This window comes from Canis lupus, chromosome 11 (assembly GCF_003254725.2).
Source record: "Canis lupus dingo isolate Sandy chromosome 11, ASM325472v2, whole genome shotgun sequence".
In the NCBI taxonomy this organism is placed as follows: Eukaryota; Metazoa; Chordata; class Mammalia; order Carnivora; family Canidae; genus Canis; species Canis lupus.
Genome location: NC_064253.1, coordinates 25434084 through 25446654, shown reverse-complemented (window position 1 = coordinate 25446654; position 12571 = coordinate 25434084). Strand labels below are relative to the sequence as shown.

At 49.1% G+C, this 12571-nt stretch overlaps 1 long non-coding RNA gene across 1 annotated transcript; it reads right to left on the bottom strand.

Annotated features, from left to right (window-relative positions):
* Positions 1-7721: 7721 nt before the first annotated feature.
* On the bottom strand, positions 7722-11578 carry LOC112649659 (uncharacterized). The gene is made up of 3 exons (XR_007400983.1): positions 11418-11578; positions 10418-10638; positions 7722-8046 (listed from the first exon to the last, which is right to left on the bottom strand). It is a non-coding gene; the product is annotated as an uncharacterized LOC112649659 (long non-coding RNA).
* Positions 11579-12571: the final 993 nt, after the last annotated feature.

Here is a 12571-nt window from a genome sequence, read left to right as displayed (position 1 = left end):
CAGCCCTGCAGTAGTGAAGCAAAATTTACCCCAGGCCTAATTCCACAGTCGATCTTTTTCTACATCTGGTTACCTGTGGATGGTCCAGATGGAAGAGCAGAAATTAAGCCTCCTTGTTCTCCCTTACTTGGTATACTGGGTAGGAGAGTAATGACTTCATCCAAGAGCCAAGCCTTCCAGATTGGGTCAAGAGAAGAGAATTCATTTGCTTTTCCTAAAGAAAGGTGCTTAGAGCTATCTGGTGTTTTAGGGGGCCTGGTTTAAAAGGGCAAGGTGTGATGCATGCTTTGCTCTCCATATTTAAGGAAATGTATTTCACAAAATTGACCAGTAATGCTGCTTCAGCATATTTTTGCCCATTTCCTCACCCAATTTAGATGAGAGCTTGATGAAACACAGTCACCCTCTGAGAAGGGGAAGACATGCCAGTGCCTGGTGGAGGTATATAATTTTTCCTAATACATCCCTAGGTGCTGTTTGAAGTCAAAAGTTGGAAGGCAGCACAATGGTGCTGGCTATGTGGGCTGTTGTGTTTGCCTGTCTGGGCCCGTAGCGCTTGCCATCTTTTGTTCTCTGGCTCCAGTTCTCATGTGGTGACGCTCTCAGACAGGCACACTGGATTCAGGGCTGAGTGCCAAGGTGGAATTTAAGTCTCATGCCAGCTTCTCCCTTGTTGCCAATTTGAGTGAGCGCCTGCTGGGACTCCCACCTGCCAAGTCCCACCCTGGTTGGGACTCTGCCTCCAGGGACATAGGAAATGACCAGCCAAGGAGTACAGAAGCACAGGATGCCAGAGTTTCCGAGGACATGGCTGAACAACAGGAACCAGAGGTGCATGTGTAAATACTTCACCTCCAGGGTTCTCTGATAATCGACACTGAGCCCTGTCTGGGAATGCTGTTTCAGGTATAATCTGAAATTGCCTGGCAGGCTCATTCTGGGGCTAAGAGCCAGGTCAAAGAGTTCAGCTGTTAGGACAAACACCCTTGGTTCTGGCTCCATATGAGTTGGCCTTGTGATTTCAGATAAGTTTCTATCCCTCAATTTCCACGTCAGGGTAAGGAAGTCTGAACCTAAGAGCTTTTCCAGCCTTAATGCTATCAGGGTAGCATCATGGCGAGCAAGTCTGATGTCTGGGGTAGAAATCTTGGCTCTGTTAGTAATACTTTGGCAACTTATTTTAATGCCTCTGAACAGCAATTTCCCTACCTGTAATAATGCCTACTCCATAAGGATTGTGAAGGATGAAATGCAGTGAGGTACGTGAAATGCATAGTTACAGTGCCTGGCATTTTGCAAGCAGTCAGATAAGAGCTGCTCTGATGGTTCTGCCACTACCAACCTCGGTCCTCTGGACGTAGCCAGGGTGTTTGCACTGGCAACCACGAGGTGGTGCTAGAGGTAAGGATACTGGCTGTGGAAGAACTTGTTTCTGGTGGGGAGATTTTTGTCAAACAGTAAGAGGTGCCTGGGACAGCTTGCTTACCCTTAAAGTTTTGAGAAACAGAGGGGGCAAACTACTAAAGGATGGAGTGAACAAGGAGAATGCAGGAGTCTCAATCTGGACTTTGAGCTACCCATCTGTAAAGTAACTACAATCACCAACATTGGTTGAATAGTTGCCAGACACTAGAGCTCTTGTCACATGCATCAATCTCATTGATCCTTAGAAAAAGGGATCCCTGGGTGGCTCAGTGGTTGAGCCCCTGCCTTCTGCCCAGGGCGTGTTCCTAAAGTCCTGAGATCAAATCCCACATCAGGCTCTCTGCATGGAGCCTGCTTCTCCCTCTACCTGTGTCTCTCATGAATAAATAAAATCTTTTTAAAAAAATCCTTAGAAAAACAATAAGATATTGTTTTATACCTGCCCAACCAACTTCATAAGCTACTAAGTGACAAAATCTGGAACTCAAAGACAAGTCTTTTTGGTTCAAAGCCAACGTAAATGCAGGTCATTCCTCACTCAAGGGAGAGAAAAAAAAAAAGGAGAGAACAGTTGCTGGTACTGCTAAGACGGGTGGATTGACCACCAACCCTTGTGCTTTCAGGGATAACCAACAGCTCAAAGTCATCGGGAAGGCACCCATCTAGCAATTCTACCCTTCCCCCAACACATACAAGTTTTGACTGGTCAACCCAGCACAGCCACAGTTGAGGATGGATAAAAGAGCTCCCTTGGACTCTACAAGATCCCTATAAGTGATTCAGCATCTTCAGAAGAATGTGCACACATAGTGGAATTTCTCAGAGACCAGGGCATCTGCCCCTACTCTTAATATATCATCAGCAAGACAAAGGAACTGGAATGTGGACTATAGATGAAAAGTACTATATGAGTGTTAATCTCCTGAATTTGATTACTGTAGTTATGTAAGACAATATCCTTTTTCTTAGGAAATATACATTGAAGTATCAAGGGGTTTATAATAAGACCTATTCATTAAGGAAGATTTTGAAATTTCAGAAATGTAGAAGAAAAACAGCATTACTTAACTATCTTTAACAGTTTAGAATCATGAACATCCACTATACAATAGTGTGATAATGAGTATTTAGGTTTGAACTGGTTCACAAGGTACTTAAAACACAACTTTGGTTTAATTCTTCATTAAGTTTGGTTTTCACTGAGAGGTCATCATTTAGAAGTTAGTTCTGCTACAGGGTTTACAGCTCAGGAGAAATCCTTATATAGAGTCAGCCGGTGGGGCTAGGGGACTGTGCCTGAGAGTTGGGCCCAGACTGGAAAGAAGAGAGGAGAGGCAGGGCCAAGAGAATAGCTGCTGTCACATGCTTCAGATTAAATCCTATGGGGCTGGGGGCACCTGACTGGCTCAGTAAAGCATATAACTCTTGATCTCCGGGTTGAGTTTGAGCCCCACATTAGCTGTATTCTCTACAGATTACTTAAAAAAATAAGATCCTAAAAAAATCATTTTGGGGTTGGTCTCGTGCTGGATGGAGGAGATGAGGCTGTGTGAAGTACAGGGCTTCCTGGAGGCCCTTGGCCCCTAGCTGAATGGGCAACCCTGGGGATGATGGGAAGGAGGCAGCTACAGTCATATCCTTATACAGCTGTTCTGTTGCCCCATACTTTCACTTCTTAAGGAATCATAATTTTAGTACTTGAAGGGGACTTCGCTACTTCAATCCCTTCATCAGAAAAGGGCAAAAAAAGAAAAAAGAAAAGGGCAGCCCCAATGGCTCAGCGGTTTAGCGCCGCCTTCAGCCCAGGGCGTGATCCTGGAGACCCAGGATCAAGTCCCATATCGGGCTCCCTGCATGGAGCCTGCTTCTCCCTCTGCCTCTCTCTCATTCTCTCTCTCTCTCTCTGTGTCTCTCATGAATAATTTTTTTTAAAAATTAAAAAAAAAAAAAGCTGAAGCCCAGAGAACATGACTTGTCATGCTTGTGCAGCAAATTAGCAAAGCCAACGTGGAACACCTGATGTTACAGCTCCAAAGTCTTTGCTCTTAACACATGGATGGTTTTGTTATTCTTCATCAAAACTCCATTCTCCCCCTTGTTAGGGGTGAGAAAAGGGAGGATCAGAGAGTGAGTGGCTTGATGCCAAAGACAGAGCTGGGAGGGGAAACGTGGCCAACATCCAGGTGGGGTTATGAAAGCTGTTTTGAAGTCACTTCCCTGTGAGTCAGGGTTGGCTTGAGTGGGTAGATTAACTTGCTTCTCCAGCCCCCAGGGTTCCAAATTACCCCAATCTAGGTTTCCCTGTCAGACTTCCAGCTCTTCCACTCAGCTGGAGATACCATGGGCTCAGCCCCTTCTGCTCAGTTCTTCATCCCCACACAAAGGAAATCTAGAGGGCAAACCCATTTCCCAGGGAAGCCTGGACACCAGGAAAGGAGGGTGTAAACTTCAGAGACTCTCCAAAGAATGGCAAGGACCTTCTAAGGTAAAGGCAAAAATGCAGGGATATTGTGCTACATAGGAGAAGGTAGATGGGAGCTCGCTTTAAGAAGGAAAAATCAGGGATCCCTGGGTGGCGCAGCGGTTTGGCGCCTGCCTTTGGCCCAGGGCGCGATCCTGGAGAGCTGGGATCGAATCCCACGTCGGGCTCCCGGTGCATGGAGCCTGCTTCTCCCTCTGCCTATGTCTCTGCCTCTCTCTCTCTCTCTCTCTGTGACTATCATAAATAAATAAAGAAAAAAATATTAAAAATAAATAAGAAGGAAAAATCAGGACGTGATACAGTACAATCCACTCCATGTTACATGGCTGTCCAGAGCCATGTACATTCTCAGCCTAGGCTCTCCAAGGAGTAGGATGGACCAACCACCTCATAACACAATCCCCACTGAAAGGCCTCCAGAAGAGGATTCTATCAATAATAGTTCAGAATGTCATCCAGCGAAGAGTTGCTGCATGCAGTTCCCTTAGACAAAGCTACATTCCTGTGCTAGGGCTAGAGGCCCTCCCTTGCACTCCTGTCAAATTGACTCTGAAGAGAGATGGCATGGAAAGGGCTCTGCCTACTACCTGGGCAGCTGAGCAAAGGCCCTTTGAAACTCAGTGTCCTCAGCTTTCTGTTTCCTCAGCTCGCTGCCACCCCAACTCCTTAAATGAGACTTGGGTTAACCCAGTTTTTATTCTTTCATTCAAAATTTACAGGCATTTCTTGTGTGCTGGGCCTGTGCAAGATGCTAGGATACAGTGGTGAACAACAGGCACTAATTATCCCTGCTCTTTAGCAGCAAAGGCAGTTAGCAAAGAATGACAGGAGTGTCAGAGAAGGGATGGGCAGGATAGCTCCCACTTCATCTGGGAGTGCCTGACCTGCCTGGTAAGCAGGGGTGGGCAGCCTGGAGAGAGAAATAGATGAGAAGGTTGGAGAGGGAGAGGAGTTGGTCCTGTCTTGACCCAAAGACCAGGATGCCACTTAGATTTCAGGACACTGATTTCTTCACCCTGCTATCATTTTTGTTATTTGCAGTTTTATTGAGGTATAATTTGCAAACCATACAACTTACCCACTGTAAATATAGTTCAGTGATTCTTTGGAATAAAGTCGTACAGTTGTATAAATAACACAATCCAGGGCAGCCCGGGCGGCTCCGTGGTTTAGCGCCGCCTTCAGCCCAGGACATGATCCTAGAGTCCCAGGATGGAGTCCCACGTCGGGCTCCCTGCATGGAGCCTGCTTCTCCTTCTGCCTGTGTCTCTGCCTCTGTGTGTGTGTGTGTGTGTGTGTGTGTCTCATGAATAAATAAAATCTTAAAAAAAAAAAAAAACACACAATCCAGTGTCATCACTGCAAGAGGCCTTTTGTGCCCTTCTGCAGTCAATCCTGCTCCCACTCCCAGCCCTAGCCAACCACTGATCTGTCTCCCTAGTTTGCCTTTGCTAGAAACTCTGTATTCCTGGACTAGTACAATATGTAATCTTTTACATGATCACACTTCTTTCATTTAGCTCCTTTCATTTTAGATGAACTTTTCAGATACATTCATGTTGTTGCATGTTTGTTTCTTTGTATTGTTGAGAAGTGTGATACATTAAGAAATATATATTTGCTCTTTGTCCCCAGCTCCTGGCACAGGCTCCTAAAACCCTTGGAATAGGGACTCTTGGGTGGCTCAGCCGTTGAGCATCTGCCTTTGACTCAGGACATGATCCTGGAGTCCCAGGATGGAGTCCCACATCGGGCTCCCTGAGAGGAGCCTGCTTCTCCCTCTGCCTGTGTCTATGCCTCCCTCTCTCTCTCTCTGCTTCTCTCTGTGTCTCTCATGAATAAATAAATCTTTAAAAAAATAAAAATAAAACCCTTGGAATCTCCACAGTGATAAGAGTACATTTCATATGCTAATGAGATGACTGGTGGCTTCGGATGGAGCCAGGTTGCCGGAAAGGCCTAATCAGGCCTTGGAACACTCAGCCCCACTTAGAGGGGAGAAAGGCTGGAGGTTAAGTTAATTACCAATGGCCAATGATTTAACCAATAATGTCTGCGTAATGGTGCTTCCATTAAAAGCCCTAAATTATGGGGTTCAGAGAGCTTCCCGGTTAGTGAATACACTGAGGCACTGGCAGGGCTCCTTTTAATTCCATATGAATTTGTGGATCAATTTTTCCATTTCTGCAGAAAAGATCACTAGAACTTTGATACAGACTGCACTGAATCTGTAGGTTATTTTGGGTAGTATTGCTATATTAAAGATATTAAGTCTTCCAATCCACAATACGGTATGTCTTTATTTAGGTCTTTAGTTTCCTTCAACTGTGTACAAATCTTTCACTTTCTTGGTTAAGTTTATTCCTAGGTATTTTATTCTTTTGAATGCTACTATAAATAGAATTGTTTTCTTAATCTCTTTTTTGGATTGTTCATTGCTTGTGTCATTCTGGTTTTCATTTGCATTTTCCTACTGACTAATGATGTTGAGCATCTTTTCATGTGCTTATTAGCCATTCATGTAGCTCTTTGGCAGAATGTAATCTTTCACTTTTTTTTTCCCCAGACCTGTTTATTCTAATGTTTCATTTTAACTGAAAACCAGTTGACTCTCAATGTTACATTAGCTTCAGATGTACAACACAGCAATTCCACAACTCCATAATTATACATGCTCACCATAAGTTAGGTATCATCCTAACCTTTCTTTTTTTCTTAAGAGAGAAAGCAGTGAAGAAAGGAGAGAAAGAATCTTAAGCAGGCTCCATGCCCAGCACTGAGCCTGACACAGGGCTCAATCTCACAACCCTGAAATTATGACCAGAGTTGAAATCAAGAGTTGGACACTTAACTGACTGAGTCACCCAGGGGCCCCTAATCTTCCATTATTAAATCTCCAACTCTGCATTTCCATTAATGGAGACAGGAGGAAGCCCTTTGTCTCTCAGTTACCTTTCTTCCCATTCTTCCCCTTCTCTTTATTTTCCAAAGAGTACTTAACAGGTAGGGAAACAACACAGGTCAGGGACTGGAACCAGATGACTATGTCTCACTCTGGCACTTACTAACTACATGAGCTTGGAAATAATTTTACTTAACCTTACTTAACTTCTCTTTCACTTTCTTCAAGTTTAACACAGGGCATTTTGTTAAATAAACTGTTTATTCCATTTGTTACATAAAATAAGTGTCTACCACAACCAAACATTGTCCTAGACCCTAAATTATAGTCAGGAGCAAAAGATACACAATTGCCATCCCAGGCTAGTGGATCACTCCAATGAATGTGAAATTCCTATTATGATGAACACCTGAGAGAGGACCACACATTGACAGACTGTTGCACAGGACTCTGACCGGGCCAGAGAGCCCAGAGAAAGCTTTTATAAAAACAATAATAGGGATCCCTGGGTGGCGCAGCGGTTTGGCGCCTGCCTTTGGCCCAGGGCGCGATCCTGGAGACCCGGGATCGAATCCCACGTCGGGCTCCCGGTGCATGGAGCCTGCTTCTCCCTCTGCCTATGTCTCTGCCTCTCTCTCTCTCTCTCTCTCTCTATGTGACTATCATAAATAAATAAAAATTAAAAAAAAAAAAAGAAAAAAAAAAAAACAATAATACTTGAATTGAGCACAAAGGTGTTAACTAGGCAAAGAGGAGGAGGAGCATCCCAACAACTTGGGAGGTGGGGAGAGTACAATTGAGGAGGTAGGTGAAGAGCAGTGTGGAAGAAGCTCAGAGAATGAAGGAGAGGTGCAAAAGAAGATGAAACTAGAAGAAAAGCCAGCAAGTGAGAACAGGCTAAGCTTCAACACCTTGCTGAGAACTTGAAATTTTATTCTGAATATTATGAAAAGCCATTCAGGTGTGTTAGGCAGGAGGATAACGATTTAGATTTTTGAAATTTGTTTCACATTTGAGAAGAGAGGGTGGGGCTCAGTCCTGAAACACTTAACATCCAAGTAGAACACTGTTCATCAAGACATATAAGCCATGGGGATCCCTGGGTGGCGCAGCGGTTTGGCACCTGCCTTTGGCCCAGGGCGCGATCCTGGAGACCCGGGATTGAATCCCACGTCGGGCTCCCGGTGCATGGAGCCTGCTTCTCCCTCTGCCTGTGTCTCTGCCTCTCTCTCTCTCTCTATCATAAATAAATAAAAATTAAAAAAAAAAAAAAAGACATATAAACCATGAAAGAGAGGGCTTCAAGAAGAGATGATCAGGGATCCCTGGGTGGCGCAGCGGTTTAGCACCTGCCTTTGGCCCAGGGCCTGATCCTGGAGACCCAGGATCAAATCCCACGTCGGGCTCCCGGTGCATGGAGCCTGCTTCTCCCTCTCCCTGTGTCTCTGCCTCTCTCTCTCTCTCTGTGTGTGTGACTATCATAAATAAATAAAAATTAAAAAAAAAAAAGAAGAGATGATCATGTACAGGTCAAATGCTGCTGAAAATTACTGAAGGAAGATGAGGACTAAAAAAAAAAAAAAAAAATCTACTGGATTCAGAAACAAGAGGTCCCTGGTAACATCTGAGGAGCCCCCCAAACACCACTGCTCAGCCTCCAGAGCCTGTCTGCTATCTCCAACCCCCATGGCTGCTGCCTCAGGACTTCCCTTCTGGCAGATCAGAGCAGGTCTTTGTCACTAAGTTTCTTAGAAGAATTCCTTGGCAGCTCTCCCGGCTGGCTGCACTAGCTGTGTCATGGGGCAAGGCCAGTTCAACCATGCCTGCCCACCTCATCTAACAGTCTCATCCATCAGCTGTCTGGAAGCCAGATGTACCTACTGGGTGCCAGCATAAAGGCAGCCACTTACCACGGTTAAGCCCTACTCCTAAGTTAGACACCAGTTCCTATCACAGCTCTACCACTTAACAAAGATCTTGGTGAAAGCATGTATTAAGTACTCCACAAACAGTACTGGCTATCATAGATTCATTTTCATTCATTCACATTCATCCAACAATTGTTCATGATGTTAGGACTATCATAGTCAACAAGACAGACACCATCCATGTCAACAAGGAGTACCAAACTAGTGAGAGACCTAGTCAAGTAAAACTCCGATGCTTTGATGAGAACACAGGACACTGAGAGAAGGATTGGGTGGTCGGGGGAATAAAAAGCACACCCAACCCAGTTTTGGTAAGGGAGGGTTTGGTTTTTCTTTTGGCAAGATCACTTGTTACAGCATGAAGGGGGGCGGGGCGGGGGGGCGGAGTTTAGTTCCTGTCCTTTTTTCTTTTTTCTTTTTTTTTAAGATTTTATTTATTCATGAGAGACACACAGAGAGGGAGAAGCAGGCTCCAAGCAGGGAGCCCGATGTGGGATTCCAGGATCACACCCTGGGCCGAGGGCAGGCACTAAACCACTGAGCCACCCAGGTGACCCTGTTCCTGCCCTTCAAGATAATACAACTTGGCTGAGAAAACAAGCAGAGAAAAACAATGAGAACAAAAATGCATAAAAATACCAGGCAACCATCATATTGCATGTCACGCTGGCTTTTTCTGCAAAAAGTCTCAGCTTATCAATTCTCAAATTCCAAATATTCACCTTAGAAAGGCTGAAAAGCCAGGCCCTAGAGCCACCGTAGTAACCTACCTCTCTCAGACAAAGCAGGGAGCAACCCAGGACCCCTACTGCTTTTATAGGGCTTTCTGAGGCTCCACGCCTTTTCACCCAGAATAGAACACAAGGCCTGCCCAGCAGAGGCCTGGGGTTCCTGCAAATCCTGTAGCTGGAGAGGCGGCTGCTGGAGCTCCCTGGCTTCTCTCAGGCCTTCCCCCACGGCTAGGCTCAGCTATAAATAGCTTGCTGGTTTCCAGCAGGGGATCTCCCAGCCCTGCAAGGAGCAAGCACCGCCTTCTCACCCTGCGCTGCCCTCAGCTTGGAGCAGAAGGGGGTGGTGGCTGGCAGGGGGGAAGGAGATGAGGGGAGGGCAGGAACCAGTACCACAGAGAAGCTGGCCTCTGGACTACATTACCCATAATCCTAGACAACAGCTCGGAAGAGGAGGCTGCTGGGGGCCTGCAGCCTTACATGGGAAAACAAGGCCAGAGGCATCTAGGCCCTGGGTATGCAGCCCAGGCCCTGAAACCCAGTTTTTTTTTCCATCAAAATCTAACCTCTAAACCCTCAGTCCTGGACCTTGGAAATCATCTCTTCTGCCTGCATCCAGTACACAGGCACAGCCTACCTGGAGTCAGGGAGACCAACAAAGCTCATTATCGTTTAGCCTTATTCAGAGAGAGAGAGAGAGACAGAGAGACAGAGAGAGGGAGAGGGTGAGAGAGAGAGAGTGCAGGCACGTGTGTGTACGCGTGCGTGCATGTGCCTGCACTCATGTGCTTGTATACACACGTGCATAACCAAAAAACTGGAAGCCTGTGAGGAATCAAGGCCAAAGCTGCTTGGCACTAGAAGCCCTTTCCTGGGCATATTCTGTGACTCAGTTCAACCTCTGAGCTTTTCTTTCCCTGCCTCACCTGAGGCAGAACAATCAGGGGCTCACCGGTTGGTCCAGCAGACAGCCTGTATGCTGAGGTGTTGCACTTCTGGAAGAGCTGGGGGGTGGGGGTTCGGGAGTTGCTGGTGGTGTGGTCTGCTGAGGTCTGGTCCCTCTCTCTGACCTTTGCTCATCTCCAGGCAGATAGATCAGGGTAACCACATGGCTGGGCCAGGTTTAAGTCCCTGGAAGTGCTGCAGGGAGGGCCTGTTAGGACTTGCCGGTTCCTGCAGTAGATAAACCAGAGTTGTCAGGCTGAGCGAAGGAGGCCATTCCAGGCAGCGGGGCACTCGGTGTGCACTGCTCCAGACGTCACCTCCCCCGGCTCTGGCTCCCCCCACGCCACCCCTCCAACCTTCTCTGCAGAGTCACAGTATTTGTGTAGAGTTCTGGGGCTCACAAAATTCCACACCACAGGGAGCACAGCGTGTTAGGGGCCAGAACGACAGTCAAGGCCCCTGTCCGTGATGACACGGCACTGGGGTCTAAAATGGGGTCCTTTCCCTTTTTCGTCTCACCCAGATAGCATTCTCACGGAGCTAGGCACCAGGAACGCAAAAAGGAGTTGGCTCAAATAGCAGCCTCAGCAAACAGACGGCGTACGATAGGTGCCGCGTTATTTCGCACCACACGCCTAGGAGCTGGGGGCGGGGAGGATTTCCAGGTGGCCACAGGCCCCAACCAAGTCAAGGATGAGAGTGGTGTGGGAAGGGCATTCCAGGCGGGGCCGACAGCTCCAGGAAAGGCAGAAAGGCGCAAAAACAGCACGGGGGGACGAGAGGACAAACAGCAAACACCGGTTTGCAACAGCAAAGAGGAGCCCCGCGGGAGGGGGCCGGGCAGGCCGACCCGGCGGGTAGGAGCGGCGGAGGGTTCTCAGCGCGGTGCGCCTGCCGAGCGCAGAAGTGCGGCCGCACGGGCGGGGGCGACGGGGCCTCGGCCTGCGGGGGAGGAAGCACGGCCCGCTGCCTGCATGCGGGCTCCCGGCCTGCCGGTCCGCATTTACCTCAGCCAGGCGCGTTCCCAGCGCCGCCGGCCGCCCCCTCCTTGGCAGCGGGTCCCCGGCCGCCGGCTCCCGCCCACAGCCGCCCGCGGGCCGCCGGCCAGACGTGCCGGGAAGGAAGCGCCTTGTATGGGCCTCGGGCAGGGAGGAAGCGCCTCGTAGCGCCGGGGAGGAAGCGCCAAATATGGCGCGGGGCGGGGCCGGGGGCGGGGCCGGGGGCGGGGCGGGGCCGGAGGGCAGTCGGCCGGGAATGGAGGCGGCTTCCGGCGCCGCGACGCGCCTCCCCCTCCCCCTCCCCCCCGCGCAGGCCTCCAGGCCGCTCCGGGCCGCGGCCCCCCCCGCCCCAGCGGTCCCCGCCGCCTCCGCCCCTCCTCCGCCCCCGTCCTCCACCCCTCCTCGGGCGGCTGCGGGGCACAGCAATGGGGCGGTGGGGGGCGCCGCGGGGGCTCCCGGGCGGCGCGGCTGGACGCCCAGACCGGCCGGGACGCCTGGCCGAGCTCGGCGGGATCCCCGGCTCCGCCCGGCACCCGCGCTGCGACCTTGGGGAAAGCAGCTCCGTCTCCGAACCCGATTCGCCTTCCGAGGGTCGAGCGGATAAAATGAGAGGATGTCCGTCCACCGCCTCCTGCGGGGAGCACGGCCCTCGGCGGGGAGCACGGCCCTCGGCGCGGTCCTATCACCCCGGCAATTGAAGGGGGCGGCTTTTCCAGTCACCTGCTGGGTCCCTTAAGCTTCTCCCCAGCCAGCTCCTGGGGACCTGGATGAAGGGCTGTAGGGGAGGGGACGGCTTCAGAAAAGATCTTTCTAGAAGAAAATAGGGCAACTTTAAGGTCCAGCTTTCCCTTCAAGTCTGTGAGGTTCCCATAGAGAGGGTTCCAGTCCCTTACTAACTGCTTGATGCTGCAAAGATACCTTCCCTGAATCTTAATTTCTTCAGAGGTAGAATGGAGATCATCCTGATTTGCGGGCACCTGGGGGCTCATTGGTTGAGCAGCTGCCTTCAGCTCAGGGCGTGACCCCCGGGGCCCGGATAAGCCCCACATCGGGCTCCCCCCGCAGGGAGCCTGCTTCTCCCTCTGCCTGTGTCTCTGCCTCCCTTTGTGTCTCTCATGAATAAATAAATAAAATATTTTAAAAAATAAATAAATAAATAAATA